This window comes from Macrobrachium rosenbergii, chromosome 31, assembly GCF_040412425.1.
Source record: "Macrobrachium rosenbergii isolate ZJJX-2024 chromosome 31, ASM4041242v1, whole genome shotgun sequence".
Taxonomy (NCBI): Eukaryota; Metazoa; Arthropoda; class Malacostraca; order Decapoda; family Palaemonidae; genus Macrobrachium; species Macrobrachium rosenbergii.
Window position 1 is genome coordinate 9596111 of NC_089771.1, and position 20000 is coordinate 9616110.

Genomic DNA, 20000 nt, shown 5'->3' on the forward strand with positions numbered 1-20000 from the left:
CCTGTATATATACTTGTACAGTACGTGTCGTGTGTGGACATGAAAATAATTTACTCCATTCTAGGCTACAAAACCCCATCTGTCTTTACCGGCTTATACTTATACAAAAAATAATTCTTTAAAATCATCATTACTTATTGCACTTACCACATGATTAACTTTCCCTCTAAAAGAATTTGCAAGCCACAAGAGAATAATTCGTTCCTTTTTACATCAGTCTAATAAACGTTACATCACCATGACCTCTGAAAACGCAGGGTGAAGCAAAGGTCTTCATTTTGTTTACCTTATAGTTGGCAACTACGCGTTGAAATCAAACCAAAACGAGATATATTTATCTATAATCATGTCTCTTTTGTTTACCTCTGACGTCACGCTTAGCAGTAACAAGTGGGAGAAACGCAACATCTTGAATTTATCTTGGCAACAGAAGGCCTTCATTTCCGCGTCAAAGTCTGTTGGGTGGAATATGAGTTTCATCAGTGATTCTAAATGCTACTTTATATCTTTCACACTTTGCACTGACGCCTATGAAACGATTACAATTTATTAATAAAGTTCAAACCTGATCAATTGTCGCACATACAGTTTATTAAACAAACAGGTTGGGATTAAAATAAGGAAATGGGATAATGACAGGTATGGCCAGGTGGACGCATGTTAGAATAGGCCTAGTTTTGAAGCTTATTCCCTTATTAAAACTCTGTTTTTAAGGAGATAAACAAGGAATGAATAACTTTCATTATAACACCCCCCTCACCCCGGTATAACATTCGAGACATCGATTTTTAGGCATATTTCCTTCCTAAAATGTTATTTTTCTGGAAATAAACAAGAAAATATTTTGCATTTTAACCCGCTCCAGTATAACATTCTATGTCTCGATTTTTAGGCATATTTCCTTCGTAAATTCTACTTTTTCCTAGAAATAAACAAGAAATGGATATTTTCCATTATAACCCACCCCAGTATAATACTCTATATCTCGATTTTTAGGCATATTTCCTTCCAAAAATTCCATTATTCTGGAAATAAACAAGAAATTAATATTTTTCATGTTAGTCAGGCCCTCCCCAGCATAATATTCTATATCTAGATTTTTAGGCAATTTCCTTCCTAAAATTCTATTTAGGAGATAAACAAGAAATGAATATTTTCCTCTATATAATTTATAAACTGTTTATTTTGGCATCCAAAAGGGACTACAGTATAATATTCTGCATCTCGATTTTTAGGCACATTGCCTTCCTAAAATTCCATTTAATTAGGAGATAAACAAGAAATGAATATTTATGTATGTTTTCCATCACAGGCTACCCCAATATATTGTTCTACAGCACCTTGCGAAAGAATTCAACCTCCCAGACGTGGGGAACAAACTCAGCGTCAGTGCGCATGTTATCCTTATGACGTCACGCGTAACAGGAGACAGGCGGACTCGCCTCATTAAAAGAGAACAGTGGTACCGTATTTGAGGTTCTCGGGAGAGACTGCTTCAGAACTGTGGGTTTGAGAACACTTCAAGAACATTTTTACATGTACTTAGAGTCGAGGCTGGGTCACGATATGGGCGGTTATAAGAACATTTTAGGAATGTTTTTGGCATATACTGTACATATGTGGAGAGCGATCCACGAAATCTGAAATTATTTTGGCAACCAAAAGGGGACTTATTTTGTTTTTTTTTTCAGAAATAGCAACAATTTTAGTTAGAATGTGGTTAATAAGAGACATATTTTGTATCCTTTTTCGATTTTTGCATACGAAAGGGGACATATTTTGTGATATTTTTCAGAATTACAATTTTTTCATTGGAATCTGTTTATTTTGGCATCCAAAAAGGGACTAAATTTTGTAATATTTTTCAGAAATAGCAACGGTTCTAGGTAGAATATGCTTTACAGAAGACTTATTCTGAACTCTTTCTCAAAAACAGCTACATTTGTAATGCGTTTTGCATATTGAATGTGCTACAAAAAAAATGAATAAGAATGTTGTCTACCACCTGGGAACACTCTTACCGTCATAAACTGGGGTGGGGCTGTCAAGAGGTACTTATTATATCTCAGTATAATTCTACGATGATTTGCTCTCGTGAAAAAAAAAAAAACTCTCCTACACGAATTACCAGATCATAATGATTTTATTACATGGAATGTCATCAACTTGATTATTTGTTATGTATTTTTTTCCAACTAGGACTGTATAAAATAGTTTTTAGAATTCGCTCAGAAAAAGACGAATTTTAGGCTAATCTTTCTACATGTTTACCCATGAATTTCGGCAAATATACCCCAAAGGACCGACAAACATACAAACAAACGAACGAACACAGACGTTGGTACCCGTTTTGTCAGCCCCTGTGATATCTCTCTTTCTCTCTCTCTCTCTCTCTCTCTCTCTCTCTCTCTCTCTCTCTCTCTCTCTCTCTCTCTCTCTCTCTATAGACGTGACGCCTCGCCGCTTCGGGATGTGAGATGGTAAATAGGGTTATTTGTCTTTAAGAAGCTTTTTTTTTTTTTTTGCCTGTCTCAATGTTCCGAATATTTTAGCGCCTGTCTGTCACACACACACACACACACACACACACACAGAAGGAAGCCAAAGCAAAGGAAGGAAGAATGCTTAGAGTTAAATGGTTTTTGTCACTACAGGGAGGATGTGGGGTTCGTTTATAAACATAGAAAATGTTATCAAAACATTTTTGAATGTTTGAAGTTATTCTGTTAACGCTCATTTTTTTTTCTTGATATTTATCCTGTGAAAAATTCTAGCCAAGTTTTGGCAAAATGGAGATTTCTGAAAGTAACCAAACAATATTTTGGATACGCTAAAATCTTCGTACTTTGGTGTACCAGAACTAAGCTCGAGGTATTACGACGGTAAATTTACTTTATCTTAATTTTTTGGTCAAAAACGTAAATTTTACTTTGGGGGCAGGGGTTGGGGAGAACTGCAGTGATACAATAGACGCTTGGTAACTTCCTTTCCACAAATATGATATTGCCTGGTTCGAATTTCTGTCATCGAAATTGAATAAATAATTCTATTTAACTATTTGCCCAGAACTAGTCTTTATTCAGTCTGTAAGTAATCTGCCTACGCTAGTACTTTTTTTTGCAATATCAATAATCAATAATCAATCAGTCACAGCAACAATTACTTTGAAAAGGAATATATATATATATATATATATATATATATATATATATATATATATATATATATATATATATATATATATATATATATATATATATATATATATATATATATATATACTAGGTAACCAATTGGTTCTTAGCCATGTAAAATAAGTCTAATCCTTCAGGCCAGCCCTAGGAGAGCTGTTAATCAGCTCAGTGGCCTGGTTAAACTAAGGTATACTTAATTTTTTGTATATACAGTATATGCAAATTATTCTGGCAGAGCAACAGCATTGCAAGTGCAATATTCATAAAAAAATTAGAAAAAACACTAATCATTCAAACTTAACATCTATCCATCGAATATTTTGAGACAAGTAACCACCTGCTATAACTTAGTCCCAAGTAAAAAACGGTTACCCTTCCGTGTTAAAGCCTCGCTCGCGTGTCATCCAGACTGAGGTTCTTGTTTAGTAATAAATCGAACCTCAGTATCTTAAAAGAAATAAAAAAATAAAAAATCCTAGGCGTGAAAGGTCCTGCTCTCTTCCTTGCAAAACATTTCGTAGACTTCAGATGTGCTCATTTTATTTTTCGCTTTTTTCACTTTCTCATTTTTTGTGAGCGGGGTTGGGTGGGGGAGAGAGACCTGGGGTGGGGTGGGGGAAGAGACTTGGGGGAGGTATTCTAAATGATACTTATATACCAGTACATAGGTTACAGCCTGCGGCAAGTGAGGTTGCTCAATAAGCATCTGTGTTCATCATAAATATGAAATGAATACTGTTGATGACGATTATTATTTATCTATTTCATCACTTACTTACTTCTCATTTATTAATTCATTTATTAATTTTATCAATTAGTCATTTTTATTCACTCATTTTTGTTTGTTTCTTCCACGTCAAATTCCGATGTTGTATCTCAGTTTAGAATTATTTTCTATATTTTTTAAATTTCTGTTAATTCCATCTTTTTTGAAACTATAGGCGCATGCCCTTTTGACTTAATAATAATAATAATAATAATAATAATAATAATAATAATAATACATTACATTTGATATCCAACAATTCGAATATACTATAATTGATTATGCCATTAGTTTTTAGAATTTTAAAAGTTCAATCGTTTTTTTAAATTTGAAACTTGCAAAGTATAAGGAATGCGTATTAATTTGGTATTAAATTACAAAAATAAAATATTGGAAAGGGATTGAAAAAAAGTGGGTTCCGTGTGACATTACAAAGACAATGTCATGGTCCTATATCTATATCTACCTATTTATATTTATCTGTTTATCTATCTGTCTATCTGTCTATCTATATATATGTGTCTTTCTGTATGTATGTATGTATGTATGTATGTATGTATATATATATATATGTATGTATATATATATATATATATATATATATATATATACATATATTTATATATATATATATATATGTATATATATGTATATACATATATATAGATATATATATATATATATATATATATATATATATATATATATATATATATATATATATACATATACATATATTGTACATACATAAAATGATTTTGAAAATCTTTCTTCAGCAGCATCAAAATATGATATAATGCACACACAAATTCTCTGACATCTGTATACATAGATAATACATTTAGACATAGACATCATAAAAAGTTAAATAAATATACGAAGCATGCAAGCAGTAAACGCGCAATATTATATCTATCTATCTATCTATCTATCTATCTATCTATCTATCTATCTATCTATCTATCTATATATATATATATATGTATATATATATATATATATATATATATATATATATATATATATATATATATATATATATATATTGCTAGAAGTATTCATTAACATTTCTCACCTCGCCATGTTTTCCTTTTGAGAAGTCACATACAGGGCCCAAGAAGACGAGCTCTCTGCCACTCCTTGTTTTCAAATTTCAACTTGAGAATAGACTTGTCAGAGTAAGTACCCTTCCCTTGTAAACCTCCTACACCTCTCCAAAGCGTCACTCTAAATCTGTCTTTGTGATCTGCTGGCCGAAGGTCTTTTATTCCAGATAGCGCCTTGTTCTTGGGATACACATGAACCACCACTTAACAGGAATCGAGCACTATCGAAGCATCCCAAAGTGAAATGCCCCAAGCGCCGAACACCGGCAATCAAGGACAGGTCATATAGGGCTATACAGAAGCCAAGCACCCAGAAGCAGACAGGACACTGACCCAGTAACACGCTGCCGTGCATGCCCTCCGAAGCCTTGCTCATTCTTTGTCTGGCCGATACCCTAACCACCCAAGTGCCAGTCTGAGTGTCCGTTGCAGAAGTCCCACTCGACAGAGAATCCATCACGGATCTTTGCTCAGGGATTAAGGTACTGTGTGGCTGAATGGTTTTTGGTCAACTATCTTGTTCTTATTCTCACTCTGTTTCCGTTTCCCCCTTGCATTTTGCTTAGACCCTGAATCAATTGTCGGTAACCATTTGTCAGAGTTAAGAGTGACTTTCCTGATCATAAATTGACGTCACTCTCCTTGAGCTTTCAGCAACTCCCTCTGTAAAGATTTGGATCGTGCTTGGCTTATCAAGTGATCGTGTGCCTTTCTCCTTGTTTGCAGAAAGGTTGTGTGTACTGTACTGCTGTAAGACCATCTGCCTCCACTGTGTCCCCACGTCCATCAATCAAGCCTTCAAGCTGATGTTGTGTATGCTTCATTATTCATTGTGTAGCACTCTAGTTATTTAAGCTTTATCATTTCAATTGAGAGATGTCAAGAGCCCAGCGTATACGGCTCTCTGTAATTAATTTTCCTGAGCAATGTAAATACATGTAATTAATTTAGACCCGGAATTTCTCTCCTGAGTCGTTCCCCTAATTGAAATCTCATTTAGATAACTTACTTTCGTATTATGTCGTGTTGGCCCCCAGCCAGAGGCGTCCACAAAATGTAAGACTACAGTTGCAACCAGCACTCGTAAGAATTGCATATATATAAATCAAAACTACAATAGGCCATTGTAGTACTTACCGTCAGCCTTTATTGCACAAGCGTTGTAGGAACTTCCAGTTTAATCTAGAATAAAAAGTTACATATTTAATAATAGGATCATTTGAGGTGTATCGTAATATTTTAATGAATGTTATGAGTAAATATATATTATAAATAACTGTTATAGAGAGCACATAAATGGACAGAATGTAAGTGAATTAAATAAATATACATTAAGTATACAAAGAATCAATATGCTTGAATACTTCTAGAGTGGTCTTCGTATCAAGTATTATGTACTACATAAGTATCTGATTTTTATGTTACTTTTAGAAAATATAATATTATCTTCAGGAACCACCGGACGTACAAATGCTACAATGCCACTTCTACCGGCTGTTAAAATAAGTAAAAATAAAAAATGCGTATATCTTTTATGTATTTAACCATCATAAACCAAACGTCTCGTGGAAAATAATCATTCTTCTTCTGCAAAACACGAGCCAGAAAATTGTGCAAAACCCGCATCATCCCGACGGGATTGAATGACACTAGAAGACTTCAAGAAGCACAGTTTTATCAGTCTTCTAAACACGCACGCGCGATAAGACAGTTGTCGGAAGGCCTTGTTGGAAGGTCTGATTACAGAGGCAAGACTCTTTGGAAGCACGGTTTGCCTCCGTGTAAATGTGGGTTGGAGATGACAGACAAGGTCCTTGATGTTCGTTGCATAAAATGCACTACAACGACAAACATCCTCTGGAGTTTTCTGCACCTGGCCTACGTAGCTATTGCTGCTTGCAACATTAGGTGGGTTGCTGCTTCAAACAGGAAGTCGTTTAACACTTTGTTAGGCGTTTTATCTTGGTTACAACTAAAATGTGAAATAGGTTGCCTAGTGCAGCTGTGGAATCTTCTGATCACCAAATATTTAAGAGCAGATTCATTAGTGCTGTCTGCAGCTGAGGTCTCCTGAATTTCAGGTGTATCGCTTTTATTTTCTGTTCCCTCATATCTAATTATTTATCACCTTTCCTATGACTTGTTTCTCTCTGCAGGGTGATTTCCCTTTGGAGCCCTCCTGGGTTTGTACAGTCTGTTGACTCTGTCCTCAAGGTCTTCAGCTGAAAATTTCAAGAAGAAAGAAACAAGGAATACAACATAAATGCTATCGAATTTCGTGAATTCATAGCAGTCGTAATGAGCCAGTATTTGGTGGAGAGGAGTCCTGAGGCCTACAACAGATCTACCTGCTTTTTATGCTTTATCTCAAGAAATTTGTGTCGGCATAAGCCAGATTAATCTGAGACACGCACCAGTGACAAAAGTAAGAAATATCGATAACAAATTGAGTTAGTCCAATGTAAACAACATTATTTTCTGTCAAAAACTGACATAAACAAGCAGCGGGAAACTGCAAAAAATACTTTCTTCAAAAGTAAATTCCAAACTGAAGTAACATCATCATTACTAAAAAACCAAGAAAAAGAAGAAATACATGGAGACAGGCCCCGGGACAACCACTCGGTTGAGATTCGAGTGAAAACCCCCTTAGAACTTCAGAACCACAAGATGGAAAAACCCAGAGGGAGGGAATCATGCCGATTTAATTAGCCGACAGTAACACTTCTTGTGAGCCTTCAGGCTAATTACCCAAATTGCCCAATAACTGAGGGTATCTGACTGGCTGCCATCAGTCATCCTGTTAGCAGAGTGGCTGCACAGGGCATACCTGTTAATACCAGCCGTCTAACCGGTCAGAAGTCGTGGCATACCAGACCGCCTGGCTCTCTGATCAGAACTCTCAAGATTGAAATTCGCAATTACCTGATTAAATCTGGTATGTCACGTGACGTTCGTATTTCTCTATCGTCCCTTCTCTCCTTGATATGATATAATGATCGTTCATTTGCATCTCTGCGCACGAAAGGTAAACAGGTTGACGAAATTAATCTTGCCTTTCGCAGAGCTATAGTGTTATGTATTTCCTCTTGATTTCAACATCTTTATATATCTTACCTAGTTTTAACAACCTACCCTCACATAAACGATTAGACACACTGGCTAATCATTACCCGTATATCATATTTATGTGGAAAGTAATATTTTTCGCACATGCGCGCTTTCCTGTGTGGTTCTCTCAGCTGCAAAGCTTTTGAAAGTCAAACTCCTTCTGTTGTAGAAATTTAAATCTCTGGGAAAAAGGACATTTTGGGGTCAATTATCAGGACTTAGGAAACCAAAGCCTTATGCACGATTGAAGTAGGATTTGGGAAACAAACACTGCAATTGCCTCTACAAAGATAGTCTGATTGATTGATTGACAGATTGGATGTTGCGTCATATTTAATCCTGTGAGGTTTCGCTTGATAAAAATGTGTTCATAGGGATTTTTCGTTGGAGAAGATATGCACCCGGTGAGCATTTTATTATTATTATTATTATTATTATTATTATTATTATTATTATTATTATTATTATTATTATTATTATTATGGTCTAATGGCTTACCCCACATGAATAGTCTTAATGGCTTACCACACATGAATATTCGTAATGGATTACCCCACATGAATATTCTATCATTTTGAGTAATAAAATTATTTGAATTCACAGCAAAATTAATGTACCAATAAATTAAAAAGCGCCTGAATAATGGTTCCTTGTGGGAGGTCAATTGTCTGAAAGAGAGAGAGAGAGAGAGAGAGAGAGAGAGAGAGAGAGAGAGAGAGAGAGAGAGAGAGTAGGAGAAAATAAGCAAGGTCTGAACGAAGACCGTCATAAATTGAGCGCCCAGTCACTTATCCTGACTGGTCTCCATCGTTATAACAGTCATCCTGGGAACAAAAGGTCCACCCAGGTTATGCATAACGTTATTCGTTATTCATCGACCGAATATCGAATTCATCTGATAAGGAGAGGTTTGCCAGAAGGGTCAAGATGAAACTTTAAGTCTTGACCACGCGAAGAAGATTCGTCTGCTTTCCCTTGCAGAGAGAGAGAGAGAGAGAGAGAGAGAGAGAGAGAGAGAGAGAGCCACTGACCTAAACTTTGAACTTTGAGTGGTCAGAGCTACCTCGGAAGGATACCATTATAGAATGCCTCGGAGAGGTAACCCTCACCCCAAAGTCGTGATATTGTTCTTTAGATATTCTTCAGATACTATTTCTCTCTCTCTCTCTCTCTCTCTCTCTCTCTCTCTCTCTCTCTCTCTCTCTCTCTCTCTCTCGGACTGTTCCCCTAATCCTTTATTAGCCTAATATATTTCCAAGCCCCTAGACCGATAGCATAACCGTAGCTAATCACACCGAATCCCATTTCCATTTTTTCAAGAAAATTTGCATAATTTCCACTCCTTGGCATTACCTTGTCTCAGTCCTATGGCGAATCAGATTTCCCATAATTCCTGGAGTCTTTGTTACGTATTCTCCTTTGTATAGTGGGTCTTTCTTCCGCGTTATCCTGTAAGACTAACGGCACAGTCGTCGGTGAAGATGTTTAAAATTCAGAAACTTTTTCCACTCGCCGTTTTTTGAAAAGAAACTTTTGGCTAATGCCCAGACGTTTTCTCCCGTCCATTTATCATTCTTGACGTGGATCCCCCTCTAAACGACGGAACTTTGGCGAGAAATAACAGAAAAAAGAGAGAGAAGAAAAGAGAGAGAAAAGAAGAAGCGCTTCAGAAACTCAAACTCAGAGACTTGAAGTCGTAAACTTGTTCGTCTATCGGCCCGGCGGCGTCGTCGGCGGAATACTGTACATGCTCAGTCTCAGCGGTGTTTCCCAACAGTTTCTTGTAAACAAGCGCCGCCAGAGACTCTTTTCAAAGAAAAATCGAAATGTGTCCGTATCCTTTCTTTTTGTACATCCTACTTTATGTAAGATAATGTCGAAATATCTTAGATTATGCATCAAGATAATTCTACGACGTAGGACTCGCTCACTTGCTTATTCGAGATGTTTATGTTGCCTTCAAGATAGTCCTGAAAACTTTCATTTCTGGTATTGAATTAACTTAAAGATAAATAAGTAGGTACGCCTCTCTCACCGTTGGTCTTTAAATGTCCCTAGGGAGGAAACACACGCACACACACACACACAAATATATATATATATATATATATATATATATATATATATATATATATATATATATATATATATATATATATATATATATATATATATATATATATATATATATACATACATATATATATATATATATATATATATATATATATATATATACATATATATATATATATATATATATATATATATATATATATATATATATATATATATATATATATATATATATATAAAGCAAGGACACATAAACATACATAACACATTCACCGGCGTATGTACACTACTGAACGCTCTTAATTTTCTTAATACTTTTAACTGACTATATATGTAATTTATATATATCAAGTTTTAATACGAAAAGGAACACAGTCATTCCATATTTCAGTTTACTTTCCTCTAAGTGCTCGAGTTACTTCTAACTTTCCCCTGGTTCAAAGGATAACCAGAGAGAGAGAGAGAGAGAGAGAGAGAGAGAGAGAGAGAGAGAGAGAGACCTATTCATAGCTTCATCAATGGCAAGAGCTTCGGCTCTTGGCACTGTTTGTCCACGAGAGTTTAATGGCAGGCGATAGAGGCAGAAAAAATCAGGTGAACCTTTGCAGCAACTAAAAACTGTATTTGTTTTTACTTTATTTTTCCTGTGGGAACCGATAAATTCACTTTTTTTTTCTTTGTCGTCCTACGGTTAGTTAGAATATCTGTTATATGATAAAATGTTAACCATTATTTTGCTACTGTTCTACTGTTGCATGCAATTGTGATAAAGCTTTTCTACACTAGATCATTTCACATATAAATACTCTTGCTGTTGCACGCACTTGTAATGTCACTTTTTACACTAACTCATTTCATATATTAATATTCTTGCTTACTTCAAATCAGGTGCTTTTGGTCGTTTGCACTTTGCAAATATGACTAAAAATTCTAACTCAGTCACTGTTCTAATATAAAATAAATATCATTTTAAATATAACTAAATATTGCAGGAATTACAATATTTATTATTCTTATGATGTAATGACAGACGTTTCTATCAAGCTGACAGATATCATTAGATCCTACGAACACAAGAAGAAAGATTGTCCTTAAAATGATGCAATATGTATAGTGTATACTGCAATTATTTTTTTCTTTGGTTTCTATCCTATCTTTTGTCCTTATCACTTCATTATTTGCTCTTCAGCCTTTTTTTATCCGTGTTTGAATATAATAATTTTATGATTACAATGTTGAGGAAATGACTTAATTTATATATATATATATATATATATACATATATATATATATATATATATATAGAAATATATATATATATACATATATATATATATATATATATATATATATATATATATATATATATATATATAAGGAAGGTGTAGTATACAGGTAGGTTATGCCTATACATGTACCTCCCGAAATAAAAGAGAGAGAGCGAGAGCGAGTTGTGGTTAGCCAAGAGATAATACAGGAATGTTTTTAAGAACCAGATTTGTCAACTTTTCATGAGAAATTAAGCTTGCAAGCGTTGCCACCCTACTTGTCTTTCAGTGTGGTTGTACTGACTTGCCTCATTCGCAATGTTGAAATTTATGTAACACGGCCTACGGATGATGATTTTGTTTGCAGAAAGTCGCGAAATATGATGACATTCAATTTCGCTGTTTATGTTCACGTTACGCAGTTCCAAATGGTTCATTTTGTTTACGTAGAAAATCGCGAAATATGATTTTGGGTTTCTTAAATTCCAGACTCCAGAATGATCTCATCTTTTGTGTATTCATGTTACGGACAACACTCTTCCTTTCCGCAAGGGTTATGAAAGCCATGACTTCATTCTAGGACTCAAGGACCTTTCGGCATGAAAACCTCATCCTGAACTCCCCTTTAAAGGAGAAACATGAAAAAAAGCAATCCTGAACAAACATTTGAGCGAGAGACATGACAAAAAGTAATCTTGAACTCGACATTGAAATGGAAACTAAGACAAAATTCAATATTGAATTCAATTACGATACCAAAAGTCTACAAAGCCCGTGAGAGGGAGAGTTCTTTCAAGCATCAGGTCCATCAAATAGACTATTTTGTTAAGGCTTTCAGCAGAACTATAACACTTCTACAAAGTGCACATAATTAGTTATCGTAAATCCTTTGTTATCTCTGGTCTGACGTCTAGTAGACAAGCTTTCTGCTGTAACCACCATCTTGGGCTCGCGTCCTTCGTTTGGGTTCAGTACTTAAACTGGAATCAGTGTAAAATTCCCACTTCACGTATTTGGACTACAACAAATCCTTCGTATTCCTCTAGAAAATCTCAAAAAAGACAAATCAAAAGGGACCGATTGATTCTGAATATAGAACAGAGATTGCTTCTGTCCCAGTGAAAGTTACAGACAATAAGGGAATAGCAGTGGAGTTTGAGAATAGGTGAACATTTTGGATACATAGTTGCCAGTAGTCATTTTTCAATGATACTTCAAACCTTCTACCAGCTGGGAAAAATACTATGAACAAATAAACAGAAAATAATGCAAAAGCCATATCTTAAAACATATGAATAGTTAAGTACGACTGACTCCCCGAAATCAAAATGGCTTCCTCCCCCTTCCGTGAAGCAGAACCGGAAAAACCACTGTCACAATAATTTCCAAAAATCCCCAGACTTAAAAATGACAATTTTCGGTGGCCAGACCACCAGGTGGCCACCCCAAATGAGGACCACCACCCGCAGTTTTCAATTCTCTTAAACTGGAACCAGTTAAACACAAGTAATGAGCTCTTGAATTCTCATGCACAGAGAAATCTGCCGTCCACATTTCCCATGGATATAATTGAAAAGGTAAGTTGACTCCTCAGTACCCAGCATGGAATATTTTGCGGTGAAAAGAAGCTTCCTGTTTTTTCCACACTTCTAAGATGTTTCCAAAGTATCAAATGCCGCGTAAGGGTTTCGTGGTGAAGATTTTTTGCACCTTTCAGTTCAAGACCGCAGCATAACAGATCTGACGATACGCATTTGTTTTAAGCACGTTTTCAAGGATTACTTAATGCAATGAAAGAGAAATTTACTTTAGGCACGCATTCAAGGATCAATTACAGCAATGTCAGGGAAAATTTACTTTAGGCACATATTCAAGGATTAATTACAGAGAAAACTAACTTTAGGCATGTATTCAAGAATTATTTACAGCAAAGTAAGAAAAAATTACTTTAGGCACGTATTCAAGGATTAATTACAGCAATGTCAGAAAAAATTTACTTTAGGCACGTATTCAAGGATTAATTAAAGTTGTGTCAGAGAAAATTTACTTTAGACATGCATTCAATGATTAATTAAAGTGATGTCAGAGAAAATTTACTTTAGGCACGTATCCAAGGATTAATTACAGCAATGTCAGAGAAAACTTACTTTAGACACATATTCAAGAATTAATTACAGCGTTATAAAAAAATTACTTCAAAAACGTATTCAAGGATTAATTACAGCAAAATTAAGAAAAAATTTACTTTAGACATGTATGAAAGAGTTAATTAATGTCAGAGAGAATTTACTTTAGGCACATATTCAAGGATAAATTAAAGTAATGTCAGAGAAAATTTACTTTAGGCATGTATTCAAGGATTAATTAAGCAATGTCAAAGAAAATTTATTTTAGGCACGTATTCAAAAATTAATTAAGCAATGTAAAAAAAATTTACTTTAGGCACGTATTCAAGGATTAATTACAGCAATCTCATAGAAAATTTACTTTAGGAACATATTTAAGGATTAATTAAAGCAATGTAAGAAAAAAATGACTTTAGGCACGTATTAAGGATTAATTACAGCAATGTCAGAAAATTTATTATAGGTACGTATTCAGCGATTAATTACATCAAAGAAAATTTACCTTTAGGCATGTATTTAATAATTAATTACAGCGATGACAAAGAAAATTTACTTTAGAAACGTATTCAAGGATTAATTAAAGCAATGTAAGAAAAAAATGACATTGGGTACATATTCAAGGATTAATTACAGCAATGCCAGAAAAATTTATTATAGATACGTATTCAGTGATTAATTACATCAAAGAAAATTTACTTTAAGCACGTATTTAATTATTAATTACAGCAATGACAAAGAAAATTTACTTTAGGCACGTATCCAAGGATTAATTGAAACAATGTCATAAAAATTGAATATTCATCAGCCTGAGAGTTAAAACTTGAATAATATCACAGTTATAAATAGAACTGATTGGCTATGTATACCTTGTATAACATTATATCTTAATCCAGATTATAAGTCAGTAAGACTTACAACATTAAAAGCTATTACGTACTACATTTATATGACGATTCTTTTGCCAAAAAATCATTTTTTCAAGTTACAGAATAATTAAAAAGAAAGTATTTGCTAATATCATATGTTACAGATATCCTATTAAAATTATTCCCACATACCCATAAATACTTTTATATGTTTATATGAAAAATTGACGTTGGCTGTGCATGAAAAATGATAGATATTAAGGGATTACGCCTTACGAATTAGGCCATTTCCTGCAATATCCACAAATTAATGATGTCTAAAACGGAACCCTCTGTACTGCTGGAAATAAATAGAATTTGAATTCAATTTTCCGTTCTGCAAATACGTGACAATTTGTACTCCCGTAATCCTATTGATACCCTTAAATTTAAATTGGATTATGGTCCGCGGAGGGAAGCTCATTTGATATATTTCTCTCTCTCTCTCTCTCTCTCTCTCTCTCTCTCTCTCTCTCTCTCTCTCTCTTAAAAGGAGTAATTAAGAGAAAAAGAAATATAGAAAAGAAAGTAATTGGCAAAATGAAAGTACATTGAAAATAAGCAATAGAAAACATAGGTAATTGAATGCTAGTTAAATATAAAAGGCGCATTTAACAATGAACTGAAAAATAAATAAAACTTAAAAAAAAAAAAAAAAAAAAAATGAAACTAATAGGGAGACCCTCTAGACCCTCTCTCTCCTCCCTTGAGGATTGTGGCGGTCCTTAGCTGGCCCCAAGCACTTAAATCTTGTTTATGTAAGATCGATCACGATATAGCGGATGACTCAAGATTTTTAATAATAATAATAATAATAATAATAATAATAATAATAATAATAATAATAATAATAATAATAAAATTGTGATATTATTATTATTATTATTATTATTATTATTATTATAAACCTCTTTATATAGAATCAACAGGGTAACGGACTTTCTCAAAGCAATTTGAATGTAATAATAATAATAATAATAATAATAATATTAATAATAATAACTTCACCTAAGGGTTATATACAATATTACATAATACACATAAAATAAATACCATGTTTGTAGGTCGTTAAAATTAATAAAGTTGAGCAGTTGCTTCATTCATGTTTAAAAAGTGAGTTGTATACATCCTAGTGAGAGAGAGAGAGAGAGAGAGAGAGAGAGAGAGAGAGAGAGAGAGAGAGAGAGAGAGAGAGAGAGACGGAACCGAAGATAATAAAATTGCGTAAGATACATGTCCACTTACAGTCTCCTGAATAATAATAATAATAATAATAATAATAATAATAATAATAATAATAATAATAATAATTTTCAGATTTAATTATTATTGAGAATGAAATGAATCTGTGAAATATAATATTAAAGAGAAAATACCTTTCTTCTAATATAATTTATATCTAAAGTTGCTTTAACCTACATAATGAGACTTTTTTCCTGCATCGTCTAAAAGTCCGTTGATCATTTTTTCAGACTGTAATAAAGAAAAACTTAGAAGATGAAAAATAAAATCCTTACCTATAACTGTAAACAGTTGAAAGATCAGCTCTATATAATCCTGACAATTGGAGGGCAGGCGGTCACTTCACTATCCACAGTTGCATATTGTTTATGACACGACAAACAAACGGACAACAAACTCGAGTATTTTGACAGTTCGTTAAATCACACAAACACGTTCTTAAAAAAAGTTCGTCACATCATCGTCATCTCGTTTTTTTTTTCAGTCGACTGTCGAGATCGTTAACAAACTTCAAAAATTCTCTTCCCAAAATACGGCGGGAGGTCCCGAAGCAGTGACAACGTGGGTCCCGGGCCGAGGTCCTACATCTCTCTCTCGCAGCACTGTTCGAAGGTAACTAACTGCCCGTGGATCTGCCACCTCCTATTTATACACTCGGTTGCTTGAGTCGAGTTGAGTTGAGGGTCTAAAGACAATATCGGTGGGAGATTTTTTTAAAGTGGTGTTTACTATATATAAATAATTAATACTATTGGGAAAAAAGAGAACGCGCTTACGCGCGCAATTGGTCCTCCTGTTTGTGGAGATGATGGTTAATTAATTTTAGAAAACTAGGCTAATGAATGACCAGGATTTTATCGTAAGATAATTGGTTTTTGAAAAATTTTTCTTGGAGCTAATTCACCAGGAACTGAATCATTATCGTTACTAGTATTAGCAATAGTAACAGTATTAATATTAGCACAATCTGAACACCATCAAAGATATAAATTAATATGTCACAAATCATCAAAGCTAATCTAGTTCGTCTACCTTGGTATTGCTTCTCAAAGCTGAAGAGACTACTCTCAGATGAAGTTGACCTCAGATTTAAAAGCCACGAGACAGACAGACAGACAGACTTGAACAGACCAAACGGAATTTTTATTCCTTGCCATCACTCTACTCCCCTTTTGGGTCCACGATGAGGGGCTTCGAAATTCTGTCTATTTTTGGGCGGACAAACCTCTTCACTTTACACCCAGGAAGGAAGATCCTTATGCGTCTAGCGTAATGGTCGCGAACGTCCTATACTTCAGCATCTTCTTCAGTTAATCGGGAAAGAGCGGGCGCTGCCTACGTTTCAAGGAGTTAACGGGTCGTCGACTAAGAGACGGAATCAGGAAAATTGAATACGAAGAAAAAAAGGACAGCATAAAAGAAAAAAAGAGGCCAATAAACGGAGACGAATACGGACTTGACGTCACGAATCACAACATTGAATAAAACAGAACGTAGGAGAATATAGGGGAACAGGAGCAACAGAAATGACGATAAATAAACATAAAACAAGAGAACGAACACGTGGATAGTAAGAGAGAGAATGAAAAGACCCAGTTGGACGAGCAGATAACCTACAGAGGAAGGAATGGCTGTAAATAATGGAGATTATCCTCGGGTAAGTATAATGGCTCCCAAGGCAGAACGGGTAGGCTAATAATCCCCTTGTTGGGAGGATTTACTCAAAGGAAAATCACCCAAGGAGATGAAAAAAGGGATTAATTGTAAGAAAGAATACTCTGCTGATTATACGAAACTGATTAAACGGAAGGCAGAGGAAGTCGACCAAAAGCTATACTATAGGTCTACTGTCTTTGTTATTCGAAAGTATGGGCCTATTTTCTGTCATTTTTTAATATTCTTTATTTATTTGTTGTTTTCTTTCTTTTTTCACATGGGAGCGTTATTTACAAGTAAATAATGTTAGTAACAATAATGGCGTTAATATGAAAGTTCACATATATAAAAATAAAAGAGTAGAACGAAAGAATATAAAAATAAAGTTCATAAAGAAAAAATTGGGCAAAAATATAGATTACTGACGACACGTGATTTTTAATATGATTAGGGAGGCCGAGACGAGCAAACCTGTCCAGCAGAAGCACGACTGAGCTACGATTATAGCAAAGTGTAGTCATGAGAAGAGGGAACTTCTTCAATCATTCGGTCGGGAAACTTATTCGATCGGGAAACTTATTCGGTCGGGAAACTTATTCGGTCGGGAAACTTAGACGATAGAAAAGTTCCACACTCAGGGAGCGACAATATAATTAAACTCACGCATGAGTAACTTTAAAAAAACAAATAAAAAGCTACAATGTGTGTGTGTGTGAGAGAGAGAGAGAGAGAGAGAGAGAGAGAGAGAGTCTACTATTGAAATACGAGACTATAGGTCCGTTTACATTTCACAGGGTAGAAGAAACTAGACGCTTTCAACGCCAAGGCGTGGAATAGACAGTAGGTCGAATATCGGCGGTCAGCCGTCAACATCCAACGCTGTTATGTCATCCACACGGCTCTCAATTGACCGTACGACGGGTAAAAAAAAATAGATATTGAAGAAGAAAAACCAAAAGAAAGGGTGATATATATATATATATATATATATATATATATATATATATATATATATATATATATATATATATATATATATTTTTTTTTTTTTTTTTTTTTTTATCTATTTTGCATGGACTGAAAATTGGGTCTTCCTTTTTCGTGTTTCTTGTGCATAATATTAAAGAAAAAACTTCACTGTAAAAGGCAGATTCTATAACATTTTACTGTGAAATTAGTAGTTAAGGAGATATTGAAGGAAACGTGAGACCTAAGTCAATTTTTTACTTTTTTTTCTAAATCTGTATTTCAATTTCGGGCTTGTTTGCGGAAAATGCTTCAGTTTTAGAAAAATCTTGTAGAAACAAGCTTGTGTAAAATTTAATTTCCTACTCTTTTAGTCTCCATACCTCTTACCCGTAAGATGCACTGTTTTCGAGAAAAACGGGAAAGTGTGGAAAAATGTACCCTCCGAAAAGGTTAAAAGTGAATTGCACAATTTCAAAATGGCCGAATTTGTCCCATTTTGAATATGGTGTTCCCAAGGGTCCATATGACATGTTCATGCAATAAAACAAACTATTGCAATTTGTTTTATTTAAAATGCTCTTTCCCATGGACTATAATATAAATTATAAAGATTTGTTATTGTTGCTTTCGTTTATGTATACAGATTGTATGTGCACACACACGCAGACACACACACACACACACACACACACACACACACATATATATATATATATATATATATATATATATATATATATATATATATATATATATATATATATATATATATATATATATATATATATATATATATATATATATATATATATATATATATATATATATATATATATATATATATATATATACATATATATATATACATATATATATATATATATATATATATATATATATATATATATATATATATATATATATATATATATATATACTGTATATATATATATATATATATATATATATATATATATATATATATGTGTGTGTGTATATTGTTCTGTATTGATACTTCTATAGATAAGAGATTCATTTTTAAATATGCTTATTAATTCCTTCAGTCCTTAACTTTTTAAGTACGTTAATTTTTTTAGTTTTATTATACATTTTAATTTGTTTTATTTACATTATTCATATCGCTAATTATTCATTTATTCCCTTGTGTTTTGTCTTGAAAACCCAATGTAAAGGAATAAGATAACTGAGATATACTAAATCTTTGTTCTTCAATGGTTTTATCACCTTTCATAATGTTTTTAACTGTTTATATATATATATATATATATATATATATATATATACATATATACTTATGTAAATGGAAAAAAACTTGATTCCTTGCACGATGGATAACAGCCCTGCTCCTGATGCCTCACTAAGAGTAATCAGATGCAAATAGAAAGGCTTTTGTGACCCTCAACACTGTTCATGTAAAAAGCATGGGCTATACTGTACAGATTTTTGGGAGGAGTGACAGGCTAGCACATATTAATCGATGAAGACACTGAACATGACTAATTTAGTTCGTGCATGTACTTTGAGCCAGAATGATTGTAGTTTTCATTTTTTCAGTGATAT

At 33.8% G+C, this 20000-nt stretch overlaps 1 protein-coding gene across 2 annotated transcripts in view; it reads right to left on the reverse strand.

Moving 5' to 3' along the window:
• Positions 1-16479, reverse strand: part of LOC136855361 (facilitated trehalose transporter Tret1-like) — an 86135-nt gene extending 69656 nt beyond the window's left edge. The window contains exons 1-2 of one of the 2 annotated variants that reach the window (XM_067132279.1): positions 16070-16479; positions 6204-6248 (exon numbers count right to left, since the gene is read on the reverse strand). The gene's annotated coding sequence lies outside the window, so the exon portion shown is untranslated. The remainder of the gene's footprint in view (positions 1-6203; positions 6249-16069) is intronic. The other variant, XM_067132280.1, reaches the window with a different exon arrangement.
• Between the last annotated feature and the right edge of the window lie 3521 nt (positions 16480-20000).